Source organism: Pleurodeles waltl, chromosome 12 (genome assembly GCF_031143425.1).
Source record: "Pleurodeles waltl isolate 20211129_DDA chromosome 12, aPleWal1.hap1.20221129, whole genome shotgun sequence".
NCBI classification, from domain to species: domain Eukaryota; kingdom Metazoa; phylum Chordata; class Amphibia; order Caudata; family Salamandridae; genus Pleurodeles; species Pleurodeles waltl.
In genome coordinates, this window is record NC_090451.1 from 430,656,981 (window position 1) to 430,675,120 (window position 18,140).

General features: G+C 41.7%; 1 protein-coding gene across 1 annotated transcript in view; it reads right to left on the reverse strand.

Moving 5' to 3' along the window:
• The window catches only part of C12H16orf46 (chromosome 12 C16orf46 homolog), a 62,662-nt gene extending 45,156 nt beyond the window's left edge, over positions 1–17,506 (reverse strand). Inside the window, exon 1 of the mRNA XM_069216911.1 lies at positions 17,269–17,506. The gene's annotated coding sequence lies outside the window, so the exon portion shown is untranslated. The remainder of the gene's footprint in view (positions 1–17,268) is intronic.
• Positions 17,507–18,140: the final 634 nt, after the last annotated feature.

Consider the following 18,140-nt stretch of genomic DNA (forward strand, 5'->3'; position numbering starts at 1 on the left):
CTCAGCAGCACAACAACAGGCCTAAACTATTTGGGTAGGACTGGGAATAATGGACTCTACATTGATGGCATATATAGTTGCTGTTTGTTAATGGTTAGAACTGTTTTTCTCCCACAGTTAATGAACTAAAGAATATTTGTCCTTTGTAAGAAATTGGACTATTTGTGGTGGGTGCCTGCCCACTTCAAGGAATAATTGTAACTTGTCATGGAGAACCCTTAAAGTCACTAAATGTACTTGAGCTCAACCCCCTGGAGGCTATGACATAGAGCACATAGGCTTAACTTAGGGAAAAGTGTAAAGTATGTACACAGTCCCAAAACTGTAATAAATTAAAAACACCAAGCAATAAAAATCCCCAAATGACCTAGAAAAATAGTGTAAAATTCTATAAACAAAATGACAAAACTCCAATAAAGGGAACCATAGATATTATTTTTATGGTTTTAAATAGAAATAGGACTAGACAATGCTAAGCACCAATGACCGCCTCGGGTTGTGGTACACCGGGACCTAGGCGCAATTTCAGGCTGACTGGGGGAAATATGAACCAGGCACGTCCTTGTCAAAGATTTTACCTTTTGAATTAGTCTATTAAGTCTCAACTTCTCAGGGTTTTTGAAGCAGCTCCTCTTGGTCACTTGAAGGCTCCCAAGACCTTAGAGAATACACTTAGGGGCCAGAACTCAGCAGTCAGCTAACGTCCTTGCATTCTGCAGTTCCAGAAAGTGGTCTGTCCAGGTGCCTTGAGGTGCCACATGTATGTCTACCATCAGCTGGTGGGTGGGATGACATCTGTGCACTCCCTAACCAATAGGGCAAAAGTTCCTGGGGACATCCCTGCCCACTTTTTCTGTAATTCCTGTTTGATTTTCTGTAAACAGGCCCAAGATGCCACATGTCAGGGCATTTTTCAAGATGGCGAAAGTCTTTGCCCACACTAAGCATGGGCTCTTAAGGTTGTGGGTGTGTAGGGGTGAGATCACTATGGTAATAACTAGTGTCCTCCCACATCTATCATTAAAATCCAGTTTGAATCATGTACTGTACAGACAACAAACCCAGAGGCAGACATCTGTTAGGACAATATCAAGGTTCTTCAGCAACCAGTCAGAGGATACACAATAATTTTCCTGATATCCTGTTTTCTGTCTTTAAAGTGTGCCAAATTGGTACATGTGGTTCAACAGACCTGCAAGGCAGGATTTGACACTGTGGTGAAAACCGAATGCCCCAAGTCCCCACCCTTCATATTCAATTAAGCTCAGATGAGCCACTTCTGTTCATTCAGATCAGCCTATTGTGTGCCCTTGGGCAGACCTTCACACCTCTTTCAGACCTCTATGAAGGCTAAGCACAGGCTGAGAATGGAGTTGCTCGAGAATCAAAGCAAATTAGCCCCCGGAAACTTCAGAGAAGGAAAATTTAAAATTTTAAAAGTTACTTTTCCTAGGTATTTATTAAAAATCAACTTCAACGTTGACTTGAATCTTTAACAATTATTAGAAATAGTTGTTTATTTTCTAGCTGGTCCCATTTCTGGGATACAGTATTAGTACTTTAATCTTTACTCTGACCTTTGAATAGGGATGTCACAGTGAAAATAGCTTTTAGGGCATTGTCACTATAGGGACATGGTAAAAGTTATGTTTTACTTTTCCCAGTATTAACTTCTATGCACCTTCCCTGGTGGGCTACAAGGTCTATATAATGAAGATTTTAATAACATTTAAACGTGAAATGTCTACCTCTCAAAAAGGTTATTTTACACTGCAGCAGAGAGCCTACACAGGTTAGTTCTGTGGCCATGTTTGTACTGCCACTGTAGTGGATAGCACAATATGCCCTACAATCCACAAGGGACATTTAACTTCCAGGCCCTTGGTGCACTTTCTACAACATATATTAGGGACTTACAGGCAAGTTTAAAGTGCCAATGAGGAATACGCCCATTTAACCATGTTTAAAAGGTGAGCAATTCTAATTAGCAGACACTTTACTCCTAGTTAGCAGGGTTGACGTGCACGAGTTCTAACAACAGCAAAAATAGTGTTCAGCAAAAGCTACAAAATCTGTGATGACCACATAGAAAAGGTGGATTTCCTACACTCTTACTATAAGGTTTATGTTGTTTAACCACAGAATGAGTATCAATAATGCTTCAGTGTATTCCTCCCAGCTCTTTTTGCTTCAGGTGCCCTGCTACAAGTGTGGAAATCAGAGGCACATCCTTTAAAGATGAGGTATCCCTGTGTTTACAATGCAGTATCCAAGGTTCATAACCTCTAAAAGCTGTAAGGCCATGATGGCAGGAGGGGAGCCAATGAAAACTTTGAAAAAAGCAGCTCTGAGATGTTTAAGAGAAGGTTGGATGTTGGAAGGGGTCTGCAAAGAAGCTAGCTGTAAAAGCCCCTGAGGTGATCAGCAACAGTCAGGCAGACCAGTGGGCTGTCAAGGTCTATGGGAACTCGCAGAGGATTTTTCTTGATTTTCCATTGTACCTAGAATGTCATCCATAAATAGAAGGTTCCCATATTATAGGCCCCACTCACTATACAAACAATATTTAATATATCTGCAACAAAAGCCAATGGATTGGGTCAAGCATGAAGGGTGTGCCCTGTGACCACATGGATGTGTGTAATTTCCAGCATCAAGTGAACGATGGACGTTAGTACTGAACCAAGAGCTGACAACCTTAGCCTTGGTCTGCCCTTTCACACTGGAGCTATAGCCCCTACACAGCAAGGTATATCGCCGGAGAGAAGCAGACAGAAGGCATTAGAGTTAGGCTTGAAATCCTCCTACCAAGAGGACAACTAATTATAAAACCTGCAGGAGGGTGTGAGATGCTTCAAATCACCAACAGTGAGTATTCCTGGTGGAAACCTTGGGAGGAAGAATCTAGTCTCATAACACACTTTTGCACAGGTTTTGATGTGCATGGGAGCCAGTTTTCAGTCATCCATCAGTGTGCCAGAAGCTAATGTCATGAAGTATCAGAACACTTTGCCAAGTGAGACCACATCACCACAGAAATGTCAGCCAATCACTGTGGGGCAGACAACCGTTTCTGTGTGGGAAGTGCCAAAGTTCAACCTGAGACAGCTGAATCTTGGAGATTCCCCAGTGCCAGAGCCAGCTAAGAAAAGCCTGTAACAGAAGTTGGCCCGGCAGGCCTAAATCATATCTATTTGTGAGTGGCACACAGTGAAGATCATGGAAAAGAGAACAGAGGAGAAAAGCCACCTCTTGCAAGGGATGCCGAGATGCAGGTGATGCAGATCTGTTATTTGAATACTGAGCATTCTATGGATGGTCACTACATTTTCAGACAGTTGAGCAAGCACCATAGCAAGCCAAAAGGCCTAAACTATCTGAGGAGCAGTGCAAAATTAAATATTTTAGACTTCACAGTGCATATAATTACTGCCTACCTGTTTCCATTATCACTTTTCTACCAAAGCTGCTGAATAAAGGGATGCTTTTTCTTAGTACATGGTCTATGTTTATCTACAGAGTGAATAATGTTTATAGTGCTCCCACTGCTCTCTCTGTTTCCAGTGCATTCCAGGTCCATCTATCATCATATTGCTCTGAAGTATGACAGACTTGTGTTTTTTGTTTTCTATGTGGGGTATTTTGATTAGTTTACTGTAATAAAGAAATCTCTGTCCATGTGCGAGATCCTGTAGCACATTTTTTTAATAAACCTACAAGTAGTTGAGTGAACCACAGCAGTAGATGGCGCAGTGATATTTCTCTTTTCTGTCTTTCTCTGCCACGGTGTACATTGTTTCTCAGGAAAAATCTACCAACTCCAGATATTTTCATAAACTAGATACCTGGGGGACTCCAGGGTGGTGGTCTGGCATGGATCCCACAAGGTGTTTTTACCCAGAAACCCTTGCAATCCTCAAACATAGGCTAAAACATGCCTTTTCTTCATATTTCTGACTCAAAGTACTGGAATCTGCAGGAGCTGCAAATTTCCTGTCACCAAGAGTTCCCACGTCTCCTGATAAAAATGGTACTTCACCTGAGTGGGTAGGCCCTGCACCCGCAGAAGGGTGGGGTCCAAGACGCAATTTTGCAACATCAACAGTTTTTGGGCCTGGGCTCGGCTGCCACCCATAGAAACCTACCAATTCCAGGCATTTCTGAAAACTAGACACCCACAGGAGTACAGGGTGGCATGCCTCTTGTGCATCCCACAAAGTTGTCTTGGCCACAATGCCCTAAAAACCTCAAAATGTGCATACAATCACACTTTTCTGTGCATTTCTGTGGCATATTCTTCCAGAATCAGAAGGAATCCACAAAATTCCTACCACCCACCATTACCCCACTTGTCCTGATAAAAATACTGACCCACTTGTATGGCTGGACCAAGTGCCCATGACAGGAATGGATCAAACTAAAGTCAACGGGAGCCCTCGCAAATGCACACTCACTGACCTTAGTTTGACCTGTTCCTTTTAAAGGCACTAGAACCAGCTACACAAGTGAGATACTATTTTCATTGGTAGACTTGGAGGAATGGTATGTTGTAGGAAAGTTGTTGCTTCCTACAGATTCCAGAACTTTCCATCAAAGAAATGTGAGGAAAATGTGCTTCTTTAGTCAAAGCTTGATGTTTTTTAAGGGGTTCTGAGTAAGAAACCCTGGTGAGAGCCACGCCAAGTTACCCACCTTATATTCCCCTGGGTGTGTATTTTACAAAAATGTGTGGCTTTGCTGGGTTTCGCTCTGGGCCGGCTGAGCAAGGGCCCAAAATCCACAGCTAGCCACTGTAAAAAAGGTCAGTATTCAGTGGGAAAATGTGATTGTCCATGTTGTGTTTTGGTGCCTTTCCTGTCGTGGCCACAAGCCCTACCCACACAAGTGTGGTACCATTTTTATTGGGAGACCTCCAGGAATGAAAGATAGTATGAAATTTGTTGCTCCCTACAGATTCCAGAACTTTCCATCACAGAAATGTGAGGAAAATTTGTTTTTTTTGTCAACCTTTGAGGTTTGCAAGGGCTTCTGGGTATGAAAACCTGGCAAGCGCCAAGCAAAGTCACCCCACCCTGGATTCCCCCAGGTTTATATTTTTCAAAAATGTGCAGGTTTGCTAGGTTTTCCTGATTGCCAGCTGAGCTGGGGCCTAAAATCCACAGCCACCCATATTCCAAAAAAGGGTTGGTTTTCAGAGGAAAAATGTGATGTGTCCATGTTGCATTTTGGCGCCTTTCCTGTTGTAGCCACTAGCCATTATCTTTTGCTATATGAATTGCTCTATACCCTGTACCCAGCACACAATGAAAAACCACTGCAAGGTGCATCTCAGTTATTGGCTCTGGGGTACCTTGATTCTTGGAAAATTCACAAACCGTATATATCCCAGCAACCAAAAGGGTCTAACAGATATAATGATAAATTGCTTTTGTAAATCGGCCATGGTGACAAGACATTACAAATTAAAACGTTGTCATAAATGGAAATTATTTTCCTAATAATTTCCAATATTTTTTTTATTTCAACAGTTAGTTTCTTTGGAAAAACCTTGAGGCATCTACACAGATGACCCCTTGCTGAAGAAATCCTACAACTCACCAGGATCACCCATGGTTTTCACAGCGGTTTCCACCACATACTGGAAGTAGGTTGAAAGCGCAACATTTAGGAAAAATGGACTACCTCCTTGAAGAATGCCAAAACTGTGGTAAAATATGTTTTTGGGGATTCAGTTCCGCATGTTCCTGAAAGCTGGTAAAATTGTTACTTTAGCACAGCAAACCTTTTGTTGATGTTGTTTTTAGGAAACAAAACCAGACTCTTTTTTGCAGAGGACATTTTTCTTATCTTTACCAAAAACATTTTGCTATATTTTGCCTAGTTACTCAGTCCCCTCCAGGAGAATCCACAAGCCCTGGGCAAATTTAGTATCCCTAGGAGGTTGGAAAAAAGAATGGACATTTGGAATGGATACCTAATGTGGACAAAAAGGTATGGAAGCCTAAGAACGAACTACCCTTAAATAGCTAAAAATGAAAAAGGGCATAAAATTCTAGAGAGGCACAATGCTTCCCAAACATTTCCACCCTACATGCTCTACCCCCATTCCTGCGTCTCACCTTCTGTAAAACATTTCCTTCAAAGCTGTCTGACTCTTGCCTAGCTTTAATCCCCTTCCTGGTCTTGGAAAGATGCTGACTCAACCCACACCCAGTCAACCTCCCATGTCATTGTGTATGTGTTCAGGAAACTCCCACAGTTTCATTAACTCTTTACCTCTTACTTACATTACACACCTTTCCAAAATGTTCACATACGTTTTTCCAAGGAGTACATCTTCCGTCTATTTAACGCATACTTCATTATCATTACGTTGTTGCCCTTCAACATCTGCTTCCAACATTCAGATAAAGCTACTCCTAACCCATCCACTCATAGGGCCTCATTATGAGTTTGGCAGTCCCACTGCGGGACAGCCAAATTCAAGGGGAGGACACCACTGCCATGGTGGTGACGTCACCCCCTAAGCATATCACAATGTTCCCGCCGGGCTGACCGGTGGGAACATTGTAATACGCTTTCCCACCGGTCACTCTGGTGGGATCAGTGCTACGATGTAGGGCTCTGCTCCCTGAAGGAAGCCAAGCCCTATACCACAACACAGAAGGGGCCTACCAGCACCCTCGGAATGCGCACTGTCTGCAGACACTGCACATTTCGACAGTGCTGGGCAGGGGCCTGTGGCCCCTGACACTGACTTTCTGCCAGCCCTTTCATGGCGGGGGACCCGCCATGAAAAGGCTGTTGGAAAGTGGGGTTGTAATCAGCCAGGCGGCACTGAGTTCAGCACTGCCTGGTTGAGTACAACCCCGACCAACGTCACCATGTCGGGAGCCATTCCTGGCGGGGACGGTGGTCATTAGGGGGGTCCGCCTGCAAATGTTGTAATTTAGTGGTCGGACCACCTGGAGCACAGCAGTCCGACCGACACCGTGAGGCTGCCAGTCCTAGGGCGGCAAGCCTCATAATCAATCAATCAGTTTGTGTAAAGCGAGGTTACTCAACCATGAGGGTCTCAAGGTGCTGTGGGGGAGGAGGTGACGAGGACCCTCATCCGAACAGCCAGGTCTTAAGGTTCTTCCTGAAGATGGTGAGTGATGTGCTTTGTCTGAGATGCAGGGGCAGGGGGAGGCCGGTATTCTACAGTCCCTTGCTTTCACACAAATGTATACCCATTTCCATGCTATTTGTAAAGCCTCACATTACTATACAACTCTTTTAAAGCCAGACCCACTGGCATTGCCAGCAGGGCTTTAACATGCTGTGCCAAAGTTACAACAATGACATTTGATTTATGTTTCTTTAATCTCTGTAACCAGCGGAGTAATTTTGTGGTCATGCTAGTCCAACCAAACAATTAGCAAAGTGAACTAAGGTTATGCAATAATTGCTGTAGTACAAAGAGAGACTCTCTTTCATTATATTTGTTGTTGCTTCTTAGCTACCTTTTGTAAACAAAGACATGCCCTGTGAATTGGGTGGCAGCCAACTACCTTAAGATTAATGTCTCTACTCTAATAGCACAAATTTTTACTACATGAGTTTAACACTGGTTTCATGAACACAGCAAAAACGTTTGCTTTTTGAAGCAATTATCTAGCCTTTAAACGTATCCCAGAATTATCCCCTGTTACAGATTACTGGTTTATTACCACATAGGGTACTGTGTACTAACAAACGATGGAATGGCTCAAAGGACAAGGGGTTGATTTCAGTTTTGTTAATTTTTTATCATTACTAACATCAATCTTAAAGTCTGAAATAATAAACAATGTCATTCCATTAATACACCACTGAAATGGACCGGTATATGTTTCAATGAAAAATGTAATTTTGTTTCAATGCCTGTTTTGGGGGGTAGATGTTGTGAGTCTGAGTGTAGGGATACATTCCTATGGTGTTTTGTGATACTCTAGGGGCTCAAACAATAATACCATGTTCTAGAAGATGCAAAAGAAACACCTTTCAGGGTCAAAGTTTAAGAATAATGCTTAGAGGATCAATAGGATATAGATGTATTTTTACATGACCACATACATTTTTATCTAAGGCTTATTACTTGCTCAGCTATAACACTGTTATAACAAAACAACAGCATTCCCTGAGGATAACTGGGGAAGATCTAAAAAGCATGGTTCTGCTGAATGCTATATGTTCCATAATACTGCCCTAAAGTGTGCCATCATGGGCAGGTTCTTTGGGGTTTTCTCTTAGAAGACGAGGGTTTTGCTAATGAATGACCTTGTTACAATTAACCATATTTATGCACGTAGGATATACACCCTAATTACTTTCAAATCAAATGTTTCAGACACCTCTATTAGCAATAATGAAGGGCATTAATAGCTCTGGTCTCTCATGATCCCCTTCTGTAATTTGGTGAAAAGTTGGAGGGAGGAAGCATATAATATCTATGAATTGATTAAGCAGGAACAAATAAAATTGACTTGCTTCTTCAATAACACAGAAGAGCCACTGGATGAAACAGCACTCTTGTGGTGTGTAATTTACAGTGTGTTCTGTCTCTCTGCACTTTGGAGGCTTCACTGCTTCGAAAATTTCAGTCTCACACTGTTCTTTTCTAAGGACAACAATAGTTCATATTTTCAGTGTACCACACTTTCAGCATATTTTATTGTTGATTTTTCTTTTCCACTTTTGGTGTGTTTACTCTATTTGTTGTTTTCGTGTTTATTTTAGAACACCCAATTTGTTTTTAAACATTCTGTGGAAATGTTGGCAATGAAGAACACTGTCCAAGTCACCACATGCAATGTTAGCATTAATTCAATATTATTATTTTTTTCTACATTAAAAATGTTGTAATGGTTGATTACACTCAATTTAAATGTGTATATTACTTTCTGCTGGGGCATTCATTATTTGTTTTGATTTTTTTCCACACTCTGTTTATTAAAGGTTTATCATGCATCGCTCATATTGGATCGTGATGTATTTATACAACCATATCTTATACATTCAATCAAGTATTCTTCAGTTACCAAGTAAACTGTCAAAATTAACATTAACAATAACGAGTTACCCCCCGCCCCCCCCCCCTCCCCCCAAGATCCTCAACTGGTACAGGTTTACAGTAAGCTCATAAATTCCTTCTATAGATCATTGATGGGCCGTTGACATTTCTCTGCAGAGGTATTGCCCCTACTATTACTTCCCATTCAGGTTGTAGCGGCATTATTAGAATACTCTCTCGATCCCAATGCTTCTGCATCTATGGTTGTATGGTTAGGCTGGTTGCTTCTGATCTTGCACTGCTCATGTGCTGCTCTGGAGTATCGGACATGACCGAGTTTTTTTGTTTTGAAGTTTGGAATGTGTACGCCTCTGTGCCTCAGACTTGGTTTCAAACAAATGGTGTTCCTCCTGCATTTTGGGAGCATCTAGAAATTGGCGTCTGAGCATGTTACTCATGGGAACCACCTACATCTTACTGCTGAGGGTCATCAAAACCGAAACATGGGGGTCTATTCACCAAGGTAAACTTACACATTATTAAATCTGCATGTGTAAGTTAACTTTTAACCTTTTGGGTATTCACCCTTTCAAAGTGTAATGTCACTCTAAAGTGCAGACTTGCATAACCCCACCCTCTGAGTAGGGGTGCAGTCAACAAAAATGTCTAATAGAAGCATAATCAGGATCACTGGAATTCTGTGGCAAAGGAGAACCACATTATCTGGCAGGGTTGAGTAAAATATGTAGCAAGAAAAAGCCAAATTATGCGGCTTAATGTGGCACATTTTGTGATAGTATTTTTTAATTATTTTCAGAAGCAGTAAAACTGTCTAGGAAAATATTTCACCTTATTAGTAATAGTTTAGTACCCAAATACAGCAATAAGCAACTAAAAAAAACAGTCAATCTTTGGAAAGGGTCTTCCAGTGCGCAGGAACATGAGTCACTAAACTGCTAGTAACTTTTGATCCGTTTAAGCTATAAACATTTTTTTGCTAAAATCTACAGATTATGCAGTACACAATGGTTTATGTGGCAAATGCGGCAAAGCCACAATTATACAAAAAATGCTGTAGCAGCAAAATCACATAATTCCAGTGGCATTGACAATAATGTTACTATTAGTAGTAACTTTATGACCGAATTTGACGTTCCACACAGTTTGCAGAGACCTCCGCTATCGGGGAGGAAATCTCTGTATGACAAAGTATAGTGAAAAGTGTAAAAGTTTATTGAACTTAAAAAATAAAAAATACAATATTTTTTACATTTAATGCTGTCAATGAATTGTATGTATTTATTTTAACTGTCGAATAATATAATAAAATGTTGCAGCATTACTAATTCTTGTAATTAAAAATATAATTATTTAAATATATTTAAAGTAAAATTATTCTCTGAAGATTAATTTAAAAAATCCTACCAAAAGTAAAAAAATATATAATTTATTATGAATTTAAAGTTATTGAAAGTTATGTCCAGAATTAACAATAATTTGGTTATTTTAATAACATTACTATTACAGTATTTTTTAATTTACAAAAGGTAAATAAAATATTTTAAAATAAATTAATAGTTTTGCTTTATTGTTCGAAATTGTTTTTTAACAATAAATAAAATGTAATTATATATTGACTCCAGAAATTTAGGGTCAAGTTTCAAGTTGCCTTTGAGGAGAGGCTGCTGCGCTCCCTGCAGCTCCCCTAACTCCCCCCCCATACTTTACATTCAAGTTTGGGGGTGCCCCTGCCCTCCTGAAGCCACCCCAAGCAGAGAAAATCATTGGAAAATTAAACCCCGCAGGGCATTATGGGGCTCATTGGAGCAGCGAATAGTTTATAAGGGGCTCTCCCATGTTGCTCAGGAGAGCCAAAATCGTTTTTATTTTGCTTCTTTCTTTTAAAAGGGGTGCTCTGGTCCTATTCGGACACTGCACGCCTTTTTGAATATTGTGGCAGCATGGGGAGTCCACTTCTGTGCTGCATCGCTCACTCCCTGGGCAAATTACAGCATGGGCGTGGGATTTGGCAGCAGCTTCTCCTGCTCCCACTGGGCAAGAGCAGCCTTCCTTTATGGCTCCTGCTTGTGATGGGAGCAGTCTGTGTTGATCCTAGGTCCCAGGGGTAAGGTCCCAGGACGCAGTCTTTGTTGTTGTGGCTTGGGGATGGGGTCCCGGGCCCCACACATGAAAGCGCAGCCTTGGGGATGGAGCTCCTTGGGCCTAATAGGACTCTGGGGACGGGATACACACATGCAGATGAGGGACCCTGCAGCAGCCCCCTGCGGTTTGGCCCTCCCTGAGGAAACCTGAAGAGACTGCAGCAGAGCCCCACACGCTCCCCTTTCTACAGGGGGGTAAAAGGTGAACTTTTTTAATGTGTATAATTTGGGCCCTATTGGGCTGATTTCATAGATCTTGGGCTTTGTTGCAAACACTGTCTGGCAAGAAGTGCCCAATATATGATGCATTGCCTTGAAAGAGCAGTGCCCCAAAGTCCACAAATGGTAGGGCAGAACAAGTATTGTTTAGCTGATATGGGAATGCATTTAGAGACCCATCTTGGAGGTTTTCAAAAATTTGCAGTTTCCATGAATTTTCTGGGAAATTGACAGGCTACTTGTATAGTTTTAATGTATTATTCATGCCATAGGAGAGGGTGCCAGGGGTTGTCATACACTATCTGTCGACAGGCCTGAGGACCTCAGTATCAAAAGGAACAATGAGTTTTACACAGATGGGGAGAATCACAGAGGAGGGGTTAGGCAGATTTATGTTCCTGAGATGTTCCCAAGAAACCATACACTGAGCAGGAAACCAGAGGTCTCCTGAGAGGCATGTGAGAAAGGTGAGCGGCCAGGGCAGCATTGCGAAGCGAGGAAGAAGCACATTTATCCAAGTCCCATGAGGCACAAACAAGGTAAAGCAAACAACATGCACTTGAGTGGTTCCTTATCAGCTTATTCACTCTGGCGTACTTTCTTTTCAGCTACAGCTCACGCCGGGCTGTGTCAACACATGATGGAGCTGCAGCATTTTTTAAGGCGTGCACAGCTGTTATCTGTAACTCACTGAAATCCTAAGAAAAATGTAAGTGTGTATTTTTTCTGTTTTCTAGCTTTACATTTTGTATAGCAAAGTTGTTCATGAAACAAACAATAATCTGAACATAAAATATGTGTTGCTGATACCGTTTACTGTTTATATTCTAAAAGCAGCAGAAGGGAGGAAGCATAATATTGGTTATTCCACCTATACCTTTCTTGTAACCTTTTGATTACTTTTTGCATTTGTAATTAGTCATTCCTACATTGCCTGGATTTCAGTAGAAGTGGTTTCCACTTCTATGGAAAAGCAATGACTTGCTGCTGGTCTGCAGTATTCTAGCAGCAGCCTTCTTTTCAAATGTCACCTCAAATAAGTTGTAAATTAAATAAGGCTGGCTTTCCCATGGCTCTTTGAAATTAGAATTTGATAACAAAGTATTCATTTAATTTCTAAAAGAAGCACAGTCGCCACCCTTCTCACTTCGGTGACTAAATTGCCACTCTCCAGCCACAGGAATCAAGGCAATATACTTCCACTTTCTGGGGAAGTTGTCCTCTCCCTTCATATTGTGCCATGCTACAATCAGGGGCTTCTAAGGGGATCCCATTTTACATTTTGTAATTAGTATTCTGAACCACACTTGAATATAAGCATCACCAGGCATTCACTTCAGCATCTGCAGAATCCCCTTCTCAATGTTAGCATGATTTACCCACATACCTTCTCACATTGCTATGACCATGAGGTTATTGCTTCCTTCAAGTACAGTCCAAAGGTCTATATTTTCCAGTAAATGCATCCAGCCATTACTTAATGCTTCAAACACTTGTGCTGATCAGCTGACTTTGCTTGATATGTGGTCTAGGGGTAGCTTTGCTACAGAAAGACTGTCTTTCCACCCACATGCTCAGGAGGGAAGAGGGGAATCAATTTAAGAATGGTATGAGACAGAGGGGAGATGTAGTGCAAGCCCCCAACTGTCCAGGGAACCGACTTGATTGCACAGTACTCGCTCTCCCTCTAGCTTGCCCGTTAGTGGCAGTATTAACAAAATGTACTCGGTTTGCCACGGAATTCTGCAAAATCGTTTATCCAACTGAAAAATAAGTTCTCCATTGGCTGCATTTACATGTCAATTTTCCCCATCGATTGGCTTCCACCATACTTATGGTAGGGAGGGTGGGGGTTGGTTGTCCACTGGCTAAACAATTTCTGGGTGAATGTGTTCTGCTTTCTTTGCTCATCAATTGTTTTTGAACTGTAATACTGAGGGAATAATGCCACCTAGTCTGGCTCTACGTCCATTGAGTTCCTTTTATCACCCTTCATGCACTCAACCAATCTCCATACCAGCACAAGAAAGTGTTACCTTGAAAGTAGACTCAGAGTGGTTCCATCAAGGGGTTTATCCCTGCAGAAGAAGAGCTGCTCACCAATGTCTGAGAGTTACTGACTTACTGGGGGTGGCTCCTTGTATACCGTAGTTCCCTCACACCACGATCAACTCCCTAGGCAGCAGTGTCAAGCACCTCCAGTATGGGGTGGGTATAATCTACCGAGTAAACACAGTTCCCACATGGTCTATTTCAGAAGCACCTGAGACATCCCAGTTTGAGCCTGCAATTGCAGACATTGTCCCGTTGGAAGTGTGTAACGAAGGTGTGATGGAAGAACAAGTCATGGCATTATTGCAGAGGGACAACTGTTTCTCCTTAGGGTCAAAACAGTTGTTCCCTCTCCATTAGGAGACCCTTCTTCAGCGGCTTTGTTGAGAGGAAAGCACTATTCCGTTAAGAAAACATCTGTCACCTCTTTTTTGTTCTCTGCAAACAACTTGGTGCGCATCTTGAGCTGGAACATTGTGGAGACTGGGTCTAAAATAGATAATCCAACATGGGGGCAATTTGTAGGTATGCACCAAATCTGTTTGTTCCACAAAAACCTGGCCTTAGACCCAATTTATAGGAATGTCTCCAAGAGCTTATTGATCCATGCTAGTAGATCAGACGGTACTCTGGTGGCTTACTTGCATGGGTAAGTGTAACACTCCTCTGTACTGTAACTGAATTGAGCCTAGGATCTAGGGACATCCAAGGGCTATTTTTTCTTTATACAAGGGTGTATCCATAGTGCTAACAAATTTGTAGAACAAAAGCATAGGGAAAAGTTGTAAGTCTGCTACATTGCACAGACTGGATAATTTTCTCACAGGTTACATGGGGCCCCATTATACGTTTATCATGGGCGATTTTAATCTTACCTTTGAGCCCAACTCTATCGTCCAGGATTTATACAGGGAAGAAGATGAAATATGGGGCATCCTGGTGTTGAAAGCCCCACCGAGGAGACTAGAATCGAGGGCAGTTTTACAGGCACTAGATATTACTTTGGTTCATGGGCTACATGTGTGCAGTGGTTGCTTGTCCTCTGATACCATTCCTGCTCCCACATTTAGGTGTGGGTCCTATAATAGCCACTTGGACTATATTCTGCTAGATATTAGATTATGGAAACACATGGCGAATATGGAGGTAATCGAGTGTGGTGAAAGTGACGACGAACCCCTAGTACTTTCCAATTGGGAAATTACCAACATTAGCCAATGTACCACATTTTGGGATCTACGAACAGCAACTTAAAGTGACCAATTGGAACATTAAATGGGAGGCTATAAAATGTTCCCCTGTTGTAACAGCTGCACTATACCAGTCCCTTACTGCACACATGGAGGCTATGCTCATAGACTGGAATGATGGTGGGAAGATCATTAAGGAACACATTGAATTCTTCAGAATACTGAGGGACTTTTTTGTATCTATGTCCGCCAGTGCAGGTAGACACACCCCCAACAGTGGCAACAGGGAAGTCCCCTTCCACACCTAAACGGTCGTATGAACTGGCCCACTGGAAAAAGTATGAACAGTCTTTGTTCATGCCATTGACACCGTTCATTAATCTCCAGTGTTTTTATTTTCTTCACAGTGCAGCACATTCCTCATTTTCATCAGGCATTTTTCATTAGAGGAGCTTATTCTTGCTTTAAGAGATTTGTTCCTATAAATAGTTTATTTTCTCTGTAAGCAAAGTGTTTTCTATATTATGTTAATGTTACAAGTCCCTTTCCTGACGTGAAGTGTCCTTTCTATGTTGTGAGAGATTTTGCCCATAGTTTATCTGTTGAGTGTTCTATATTCCGAACTACGGCCCATATTTATACTTTTTTAACGCAGCATTTGCACGGGTTTTTGACGCAAAAGTGGCGTAAACTTACAAAATACACTTTTTTAGCGCAGCATTTGCGCCGCGTTTTGATGCAAATGCGGCGCAAACTTACAAAATACAATTGTATTTTGTAAGTTTACACCGCTTTTGCGTCAAAACGCGGCGCAAATGCGGTGCTAAAAAGTATAAATAAGGGCTTAAGTCTTAAAATTATAGAAACATGGATGGGTAGGAATATATTGGTAAAAGTAAACAAGAAAGGTATTTTATGAAAGAATTAGAAAAATTTGAAAGTTGGACATTTATAAACTGATAGAATACCCACCCTTGAATCCTTACAGTGTACATTTAAACTAATGCATTTTGAAAATACTTGAATTACTTATTGAAATTCGCTCTGAAGTTACTTGAGGGACTAATCCTGGTTGTTTCTGAAGGTTAAATGAGGCATACAATTTGATATACGTTGAAATCACTTATTATTTTCTAATCTACATTGTAAATGTTCAGCGATGCAAAGCTAACCCTTTTTTGCAAAGTAAACGAAATGTAGAAATTGTATATATGGTATCATGATTTTAATTGTACTTTTAATGCTCAGATTTCCCTGGCTCTATTGGACACAGGGGAAAATGCTTTAAGTCAGAACGCGAGACAAGATTACTTGCTACCAATCTCAAGTTTATGACCAGAAAGATTTGATGAGGTATTGTTTTAGAGAACAGGAAATCCACAAATATTTTTTCTATCTAATCACGCTGAACCATTCTTACCAGTCTATGCTCTGGCTGATGCTGGAAATTCCGAAGAATATTCTTATTTTACTGCACACTTTAAAGCTTGTATTGTTAAGGGTGTGCTGATTGCTCAAACTGTCTTGATGAACATTTGGTAGACAGCAAATAGAATGAACAACTGGTGTGTGCTAATTCCGCCTGTTATTCATTTATCTGTGTAACAAATACATGTTCAGCAGCACCCACCATAATTATACATTATAGAATAGAATTCAGGAGCTATATTAAAATTATGCGTCCTATTTTATTTCAAAATCAAAGTGACCGGATAACTCCATATGGAATTACTTTGAACCCCATAATCTCATGCTAAAGCAAAGTAAGGTGGTCACAAGTGTAGATACCCACATGACCAATCCCCTATCTTTAGCCATTTTCTCATTCACCTTGAAACTCTCAAAGTTATACTTTAGCATATATATTTTATTTTCAAGTGATGTATGCGTATGAAGATTGATATGTAAGCGTACTTAGGGCCGACTTTAGCACTGGTAGACTTGTGTGACAATCTTTTTTGGCGCCCCTCTCACCCTCTTCTTCGGATTCTCTCACTACCACCCACAAAAGTGCCCCTCATCTCTCTATAGCCCTGCTCTCACATACATTTCATTTGTTTGAAAGGGCTGATGAAGGATAGCTTTACTACACCCACTCAGCTATGCACATAAAATAGAGATCTGTTCTTTGCATCAGGCATATTAATCCTCTGCGCTACTTTATGACCAGTCAAAACTGCCACTGGACAAAACTCAGATCTCTCTCTGTCAGGAACATAATTCACAAGAGTTAACTTGACAATCTTTTTGTTGCCTGACAGCTGGTACACATGGAACTTTGCTTCGGGTTCTTTTAAATTGTAAGTTATTGCTAAACACAGTGCACCCTCCCCTGAGGTCAGCGCCCAGTGCGTTTGCACCATTCGCACCCCCCTAAAGCCGGCCCTGAGCGTACTCGTGATATTTTTTATAAATATATTGATTATACATCATCCGTTATACGAAACGTCTCGTGCTTTAGCAATGGTAAGGGACAATATTACAATGTATGAAACACAAGAACGTCCTTAAGCAGAGGGACAACGCAGAAGCATTATGTAAGAGCAGCTTCTCTATACTTCACAGCTCGTCCGGTGTTTTTAAGCAAGATCCAAAAGGAAATATTACATACCAAATGTTTCACGCATGCGCACACCCCTCGGCGATCCAGATTTCAATCGGGACGAATCTACGGATCTACTCTGTAGTGTCCGTGCCCAAGTACACCGGCAGTAAGTTGGCGACGAGCCGGGGTGGGAGGCGCACAGAAGCACAGGTACCTGCCTCTACGGGGCGCAGCAGCCGCGCTGTCACTCTCAGCCCCACAGCCAAAACAAACCGCAGACGCCATCGTAACCAGGGGCAACCGCTCTGCAGAGCGAAAGGGAAGTGACGTCACTAGTCACGGACCAGCAATAACAGTACGAGTGCCTGAAGAGTAGTTTGTGTACGGGAAACGGTGTCAATGGCGTGAACTAAGACTGCTCATACTTTTTCCAGTGGGCCAGTTCATACGAACGTTTAGTTGATAAGCCTTAGCCGCGCGGCCCTCATAATGCGATATACTTGTATAGCTAGGTGACCAGGCGCCTCGGATTTCCCAGGACAGTCCCGGTTTTCGGCGGTATGTCCCGACGCTTTTCACACTTATAAATACATGCCCTGGTGTTTGAGAGAATCTGAGCGACTAGCAGCATCGAAACGTTCAACGGCCCAAACTTCTCCAGACACCTTTAAAGTACGGAGCAATTTAATTAATAAAGTTTTATATAGCGGAAATGGAAGCCTTGGTAATAAAGCACTTTATTATTGAGTACAGTTACATTAAACAAAGTCGTAGGAGGTCAGCTGGAGCCTTATTTCTTGCCCCCTGGCGACAGAAGAAGGGGACTGGGTGGGATGCACTGGTAAGGTCATGCCACGATGGCTATTCATAATGTTGGATACACCGGGTTCTCAAAACTTATCAAGCTACTGAGAGTACTGTATAGGTGAAAGTAACTC